General features: G+C 37.7%; 1 long non-coding RNA gene across 1 annotated transcript; it reads right to left on the bottom strand.

Moving 5' to 3' along the window:
• Nucleotides 1–3,411: 3,411 nt before the first annotated feature.
• LOC309478189 lies at nt 3,412–5,823 on the bottom strand. Its single transcript, XR_014198848.1, has 3 exons — nt 4,589–5,823; nt 4,268–4,378; nt 3,412–4,074 (listed from the first exon to the last, which is right to left on the bottom strand). It is a non-coding gene; the product is annotated as an uncharacterized lncRNA (long non-coding RNA).
• Between the last annotated feature and the right edge of the window lie 3,341 nt (nt 5,824–9,164).

Raw genomic sequence — 9,164 nt, 5'->3', positions numbered from 1 at the left:
GAACATAATGAACATGCTCCTGAAAACGTAATTTTTCTCTTATTTTCAGTCTCTCCCATTCACTTTCAATGGCCGGCCATTTCTGACCGGGAACATTACAAGTATAACATTTTGTACGAAATCAAAGTTTTTCAAAACAAACTACCTGGTGAAACATTAAAGTAGACTAGTGTGATCAACAGTGCATTTTTTTCATATTTTATTTAATATTGTGAAAATTATTCATAAATAATGTTTGTTTTTTTTACTAAAAAAAATAGGCCTACCTACTCTCAGATAAATGAGGCCTATGATTAATCAGATGCAAATAGAAATACAAAACTGAAATTGAATAATCCTAATTGAAAGAAAACAAGTTGACAAAAAGATTGAATCCAATATTGGGTGATAATATAGCATAACAAGTTATGTATAAGCTATTTTTAATAGGCCAGCCATTTTTGAGGGTTAAATACCCAGTCATACAATTAATATAAAGAATACAAATTATTTCAGGAAAATACAATATTTGCCATATGCAATATAAGTAGCCTACATTTTTCCTCTATTAGCCTTCATCATATTGATATTCATACTGCCATTGAATTGCCACAACTTAATGTTTAAATGAATTTATCACAGAAAGAAATTAAACACACTGTTAGGCTTTTATTTTGTGCACGTAACATGAAACTGTCTGTCTATGGAATATATGTTGCGTCCGGCTGCTTCTTTTTACAGGGTTTTGGCTGCTTTATTTTCTACTAAACACCAGATGGCGCTGTTCTCGACACTCTCGAAGCTTTGACTCTGTTCCGGCACAATCAGGGGTAAGCCTCAGTGCTTCATAAGGCTTCATTTGCCCATCCCTACTTTGTGCATGTCTAAAGCTTGACCGAATAAAATAATAAAAAAGAATACATAAATGTACAGTAGTTATACATTCACTGAAATACAGCTACTGCCTTTTACAGTTTTTCTCGATTCCTTAAACACATTTGCCCACTCTGACATCACATTTTCAAAACAGTTAACAGACAGGATAAAACTGAAGCCCAATGGCCAAAATGACTCATTTTGTTAGCAAAATGCTCTAACACTCACAAAACATTAAAAACATGCAACATAAGCAAATATTTCCATCAAACACCACAACTTGTGGTCAAATTAATTTATTCTTTCAATCAATCATTACACAATGGACAATAAAATACAAAATACAGCCACCAATATGAAATATGATACTTTACAAACTCAAATGGATACTGGAGAAGAAAAAAAAAGCTACCAAAGGAAACTTAAGGGTGGAAATACCTTTAAAAAAAAAATATATATATATATATACACACACACACGTCTCCTCACTTTACAGAGGTTGAAGCCGGCTTCATCCACAAAAATGAATTTGTGATGTGCCCCTTCAGCTTCAAGCTCCATTATTCTCTAAGGAAAAGAGCAAATTCATGAAGCAAAATTATTCCAGTCACATGTAACTATGGTAAACAAGGTATTACAATAAAAAATCTGTACCTGCACATACTGGAATCGTGCCTCCTTTACGATGTCAGAGTTTCTTTGAAATGGACCTCTGTACAGCTGCTTCATTCTGACATGGTTCCGTTTAAGGACTCGATCTATAGTTGCCAAACTCACACTGTTTAGATTTCTAAATGCTCCCTGATCTGCGATTTCTGCTGCCTGGATTTCACGCAGTCTGATTGCATTGTTTGCCACTACCATATCTACAATGGCAGACTCCTGTTCAATACTAAATATCTTTCCTCTGCCACCAGTGTGTGGTAATGTGTGGATTCTATAAAGTAAAAGCAAAAAGCATGTCAAAATTGACATTACTATATGACAGTCACATAAATGGGATTGATAAAACATCTGCTTTACTGTAGACACAGTTTGTTCTGCTGTGGGCAATACAGTAAAGCTGAAATACACAGTGATATACATTACAGTATCGCTGTGAATTACCTGTTCTCATTTCGAAAAAGCCTGACAATAGATGCCACAGTGCTCCGACTCAGAATGGGCTGGACCCTTTGCAGCCTCTATAAAGGACAAGCCATGATTGATGACATGGTCAATAATTGTTGCCCAAATTTTATTTGAAATTTGAGCTCGATTTCATCCTGTTGCCGCTGCAGCTCCTCCACCACGCATACAAACTCCTCTTCCTCGGCCTCTTACTCTCTTTCCGTGCCTAAGGCCTCTTTGATCCATGCTTGCAAATAGCAACATAGAGGTGGCACCTTTATAGATGGATGAGGACTGATTGCTGATTGAAGAGTTGTGCAAATGAGTTTCACACAGGTGCATAGAGATTTATAATTATGTAAGTACTTTCTATCAGCTGTGAATAGATGTTTTCCTTTTGTTCAACACAGTGAATCCAATAGAGTTCGGGGTCTTTCAATGAGATCTGTGGTAACTGTTTTGACAAAGGGTGTGAAAAATGTGTGAAACAAATGAAAAAGTGTTAAAACATTTGCAAGAGAAGACTTCTGCTGTGCTAATAATGTGATGATGAAGATCAAGCGGATCCCAGTTTCATTTAGCGTGTCTTAGCAAATGAGAAAAACTGTAATTAAAGCAACATATCATCAGTGTTTCTTGGTCTTCTGGACTGAAGCACAAGCTCTACTCTTCAGCACAATAGAGACCCACAAAACTCAGATAACAGAAATACTTTTTATCCCAACAGAACATTAAACACTAACAGATCTCTCAAGATCTCAGCAGAGGAGAGTGTTTACTAGCTTTACTTAAGTGACTATGTGCAACCCACCTTTCCCACCTCTGCAACCCACACCACAAATGGGTCACAACCTCAAATACAGTTTGCAAATCTCTTTGTTAGACTACAAAGAGACTGCATCTACCTATAACAGTAAATGGAAAGTCCCCACCATGACTGCAAAAATTATGACAACTGATTACTGAGGAACATTTTACTGCACCACACTAATTTAAAAAGGATTATAATTCATACAAAACAGTGTTTCACACATATTTCTGTGATGGGTAAGTTTAGGGGCAGGAGTTGGGTTAGGCCATAGAATCATTAACCTGATATTAAACCAATGGAAGTCGATGCAATATCCTCACTAAGATAGTCACACAAATGTGTGTGTGTAATACAAATTCTTATTCTATAATGAAATACTTATTTATGTGAAAAAAATCATTCAAACTTCAAAGATAAAAGTGTGTGAGAGAGAGAGAGAGAGAGAGAGAGAGAGAGAGAGAGAGAGAGAGAGAGAGAGAGAGAGAGAGAGAGAGAGAGAGAGAGAGAGAGAGAGAGAGAGAGAGAGAGAGAGAGAGAGAGAGAGAGAGAGAGAGTGAGTGAGTGAGTGAGTGAGTGAGTGAGTGAGTGAGTGAGTAAGAGTCTGTGTGGTTGTGTGGGTACAATGAGCAAAGGAAATGCATTATGTTTCTTGTAAGTGTCTGTGCTTATTTCAAAGAATATATAATTTGTTAATGTGGATTTAAAAACGCTGAGGCTCTGTCTGGACATGCATAGTTCATTTTCTTTATTTTATTTGAACAATTATATATTAAACATGTTTCTTGTGGTCTGAAAATATTTATGCAATAATTTGTTGTATATTTTTTAACATTTGAAAACACACACTGGGTTCCAAATTTATTATCAGATCAGTATAACAATTTGAGTGTAAGAGAATTTTGATATATATATATTAATTAAAAAACTGCTGAATTTAAGTATCTTAAGCACTCTGATCAACCATGGGGTGTCAAAAGTTTCTTCTTTTTTTAGTTCAGAATCTGTAAATTCTTAAACTCTAAACAAAACTATGTTCAGGTATTTCCACGGTTAAGTGTATAAAGCGTGGTAATGTAACTCTGCTGTGGGGTCTTTCTGTAGAATCTGAACTCAGTTCAGGAGGAAGTAAAATATCAGAGAACAGCAGAGAAACAAGAAGCTCTGAGAGACTCTCTCTACAGCATTACACAGATTCCCCTCACAACATGTGACATTAGCATCAGGTCCAAACATCCCTGACGACCCGCATGCAAATTCAGATGCACATCCTTTCATCACTGATGATTGTGGAAAAGGTCCTGTAAAAAATAAAGGTGCTGTTATATATATAAAACAGGAATTAAACCATACCCGAAAGAAAAACTGAAGTGTCGAAGCAACGCTACGTGTCATGTCTGGAATTATTGTATAAATAGTAAATCATATTTGATGGCAATACAGGATAAAATAAACACAAATTTTCTTAATCCATCACTTAATTATTACCGTTACCGTTTACCGCAGTAAAGCAGTGATTCTCATTCCCCATACAATCCACTGTCTGTGAGCATCCTTCCCAGTCACAAGAGTAACATTTCTTCCCATTGGGTTGAGAGTTCAAGTCTGTGAAAGAAAGAACATTTTCATTTCTGTGAAACACTGTGCAAAGGCAGCGTTCTAGTTGAAAAATATGAAATTATGAAACTTATACAAACTGGTTCCCGTGTGATATGAGTAAAATATCTGTTGGCTGGAAAGGGTTCTGTTTCGAGAACCAGAACTAGTAGGTACACTTAAATGGGCATTAGTTCATGACTAAATAAAGAAGCATACCTGGGGCAGGGCTGTCATTGCACATGTCGGTGTCACAGCACTGGACTGAATATTCCATTCTGATGGGTGTTGCAGTAATAGACCAGCTTTTACATTCACTTGCTCTAACACAAGCTTCTTCAATAGTTTCATGCTTTCTGCCAGCTAAATATAAAACAGGAAACAAAAGAATGAAGTTATTACACAAATGTGATACCAACTATATTTAAAGTTTATTGTTTTTGTATTGAACTGCATTCATTACAAACCCAAAAAGAGACATTTTTCAGAAGACTTTTACAGTGTGTGTGTTTTTATGTCTGTTATTGTATCTCTCGAACCGCTAGTCAAACTCGACAGGTGTCTCGCTATGGGCACGAGTAAGTGCAGTGCCAAGTTTGACGTTGTTTGGATGTGAAATGCAAAATATATTGTTAATTATAAAACAGTTAGTTCCAATCCTTGATTCTGATTGGTCAATAGCTGTGCTTTATTCACGATAAAACACGGCTATGACCGCTTCACCCAACGGTTCTATTTATCACTGCGCCCTTAGCAAAAAGAATGAGACAAAGTTTGAGAACGATTTGTTGTTTTTATTTGAACTTTCATTCATATTACACATTGGAACGTTGTTGTTCACGGTCAGGGACTATTTTTTTCTAGCGGAAGGAATGCTTTTATTGATTTAACTTCGTGAAAGTTGCACTAATACTTTTTTCTTTAATATTGTGTGGTAACCGTTTTATAAAAGCAATAAGGTACTCGAGGCAAGTGCTGTATCGTGAATAAGTAACGGCTGAAGGGGTTGCAGGCACTCTGCTTCGCGTCGTAACAACGCCCTTCATCCGTTACTTATTCACGATACAGCACAGCCTCTCGTTCGCCTGGCTCCGCCCTCCTGCGTACTTCCGCTCAATTTTATTTCCCTTCAGTACTACGTCTGGGATTGTGGTGTATTCTTTGGTTTTCTCCGATCATTTTTTTTACCGGTCCAATCAGCGAACAGAGGGAGTGGCTGAGAACGATGACGTTAAGGTCGTGAGCTAGTTGGAGTTGTAGGGTTACGTCATGACCAAAGGTTAGCGATTGGTTATGGCAGATCCAGAGTGACTCTGGGCAGATCCAATAGTTTTAAACTTCAACAGAATACCCGCCTTCAAGGAAGTTAACGCTTGTCAATGGAGAGAGGCCAGACTCTCTGTACAAATGAAATGTACAAGAGTCTGGTAGAACCAGGCTAGCCTCTCGTACCTTATTGCTTACATATATCAGTATATTTTTTTCCCAAAAATGCAATACATTCATGACACTTTTTTTCCAAATGCAATTAATCCATTGAATAAATATAAAAGTTATTTTTCATATTGAAACTGTTGAAAATACACAGCAAAGTAAGTTGATCCACATATGACAGCCTCTGAACTCGGTCAATACTGGACTAAACATACATTCAATCTAGCCTGGTTCTACCAGACTCTGCAACTCAAACTAGCGCACAACCTCAATAGGCTTGTTTGAGACGAGCAAAATCTGCACAGAACCGATCACCGGTGATCAGCGCGAGATGCATGCCTGTTAGAAATGTGTCCTAGAGCGGTCCGCTTTGCTCTGATGTCATGCTGACGTATGTCAAAAATCTCTCGCGAGCGCAAGGCGCACATGTCAGATTCTGCAGTCGAGCGCAGTTGCTCTCCACTGACTGCGCTGATCAAAAGCATGATGGGAAAGCAGATGGGAGTTTTACTTACTCAAACATGTTCTGAGGGCAGAAAGGAAAATGATTGGTTTACAGATTCAACCAATGAAACTGAAGCAAGGGCGGGGTTTAGACGTTTGATTTTGAGGTGCGTTGCGGTGCGGAGGGATTCTTAAGGAATAGTCGGAATAAAAGACAGATGTTCGTGGGAGAACGCATTTATTGCAAGGTAAGTGAATTTACTACTATATTTAGTTACAATTCAACATCCTCTAACGTTTACTAAGATAATAAGTGAACATTTAAAAATGCACAGAAACGAATAATCATCGTCTAAATATCGTACTGTATGCATTTTGATTTGACTGTTTCATCAGTCGACCAAAACAAAGCTGCTTATGGGGTAACTGGTGTAAAACATGCTTTTCCAATGCTACCTCGCTGTCTGTTAAATTGGATATGCGAGAACAGAACTCGTTCAAATTTTCCGCGATATTTCAACGGTCAAAAAGATACATCTCCCGCCTTAGCGCTGCTCTCAGGGCGCAGATGGGAGTTTTACTTACTCAAACATGTTCTGAGGGCAGAAAGGAAAATGATTGGTTTACAGATTCAACCAATGAAACTGAAGCAAGGGCGGGGTTTAGACGTTTGATTTTGAGGTGCGTTGCGGTGCGGAGGGATTCTTGAGGAATAGTCGGAATAAAAGACAGATGTTCGTGGGAGAACGCATTTATTGCAAGGTAAGTGAATTTACTACTATATGTTGTTACAATTCAACATCCTCTAACGTTTACTAAGATAATAAGCGAACATTTAAAAATGCACAGAACTAATAATCATCGTCTAAATATCGTATTGTGCATTTTGATTTGACTGTTTCATCAGTCGACCAAAACAAAGCTGCTTATGGGGTAACTGGTGTAAAACATGCTTTTCCAATGCTACCTCGCTGTCTGTTAAATTGATATGCGAGAACAGAACTCGTTCAATTTTTTTCGCGATATTTCAACGGTCAAAATGATACATCTCCCGCCTTAGCGCTGCTCTCAGGGCAGGAGTACTCAATAGATTCAAATCACTTTTATTTTTAGTGTAATACGCGCTGCTCTCAGGGCAGGAGTACTCGATAGATTCAAATCACTTTTATTTTTAGTGTATTACGCGCTGCTCTCAGGGCAGGAGTACTCGATAGATTCAAATCACTTTTATTTTTAGTGTATTACGCGCTGCTCTCAGGGCAGGAGTACTCAATAGATTCAAATCGCAGTTATTTTTAGTGTATTACGCGCTGCTCTCAGGGCAGGAGTACTCAATAGATTCAAATCGCTGTTATTTTTATTGTATTACTTTCAGGGCAGGAGTACTCAATAGATTCAAATCACTTTTATTTTTAGTGTATTACGTGCTGCTCTCAGGGCAGGAGTACTCAATAGATTCAAATCACTTTTATTTTTAGTGTATTACGCGCTGCTCTCAGGGCAGGAGTACTCGATAGATTCAAATCACTTTTATTTTTAGTGTATTATGCGCTGTTCTCAGGACAAGAGTACTCTAGATTCAAATCACTTTTATTTTTAGTGTATTACGCGCTGCTCTCAGGGCAGGAGTACTCAATAGATTCAAATCGCAGTTATTTTTAGTGTATTACTTTCAGGGCAGGAGTACTCAATAGATTCAAATCACTTTTATTTTTAGTGTATTACGTGCTGCTCTCAGGGCAGGAGTACTCAATAGATTCAAATCACTTTTATTTTTAGTGTATTACGCGCTGCTCTCAGGGCAGGAGTACTCAATAGATTCAAATCACTTTTATTTTTAGTGTATTATGCGCTGTTCTCAGGACAAGAGTACTCTAGATTCAAATCACTTTTATTTTTAGTGTATTACGCGCTGCTCTCAGGGCAGGAGTACTCAATAGATTCAAATCGCAGTTATTTTTAGTGTATTACGCGCTGCTCTCAGGGCAGGAGTACTCAATAGATTCAAATCGCTGTTATTTTAGTGTATTACGAAGTGCTCTCAGGGCAGGAGTACTCAATAGATTCAAATTGCTTTTATTTTAGTGTATTACGCGCTGCTCTCAGGGCAGGAGTACTCAATAGATTCAAATCGCAGTTATTTTAGTGTATTACGCGCTGCTCTCAGGACAGGTGTACTCAATAGATTCAAATCGCTTTTATTTTTAGTGTATTACGCGCTGCTCTCAGGGCAAGAGTACTCAATAGATTCAAATCGCTGTTATTTTTAGTGTATTATGCGCTGCTCTCAGGGCAGGAGTACTCACTAGATTCAAATCGCTGTTATTTTAGTGTATTACGCGCTGGTCTCAGGGCAGGAGTACTCAATAGATTCAAATCGCAGTTATTTTTAGTGTATTACGTGCTGCTCTCAGGGCAGGAGTAGGGGAGAGCGGGGCACAACCTAACGCTTTTTGACTTTCTCAGTTTGTGTAAATCTACTTATGGTTCAGAGTATTTATTTTTTCCCACATTAATTTCCCACATGTCTAGTACAATTATGTGGTTTTGTTTTTTTAATACAGTATATACTTTTTTCTTGACATACCCCGAAAGAATGGAAGTGAAATGTGACAACATGCCCCATAGGTGGGGTACATTGTAACATGTGTGGGGCACATTGTAACATAACATATGACAGCTTAAAATGTTATCTGATCTAATAAAAAATATATACAAAACAAACTAAAATATTTTTTTTTTTTTTTTTTTTTTTACCTCCACCCCCCCTCTTCGGAGGACAACTTTATTTTATTTAGATTTTTTGTAAAGGCAATATATTTTTTTAAGTACATACACAATATTTTAAGTACAGACACAGACTGGTAACGAGATTATGCTGACTGCAGGCCGCTGAACTGGGACACAAACTAGGAGC

The sequence above is a fragment of the Leuciscus leuciscus genome (genome assembly GCF_965113295.1).
Source record: "Leuciscus leuciscus genome assembly, chromosome: 1".
NCBI lineage: Eukaryota > Metazoa > Chordata > Actinopteri > Cypriniformes > Leuciscidae > Leuciscus > Leuciscus leuciscus.
The sequence above is the reverse complement of the archived record's forward strand: the minus strand, read 5'-3'. Positions and strand labels throughout refer to the sequence as shown.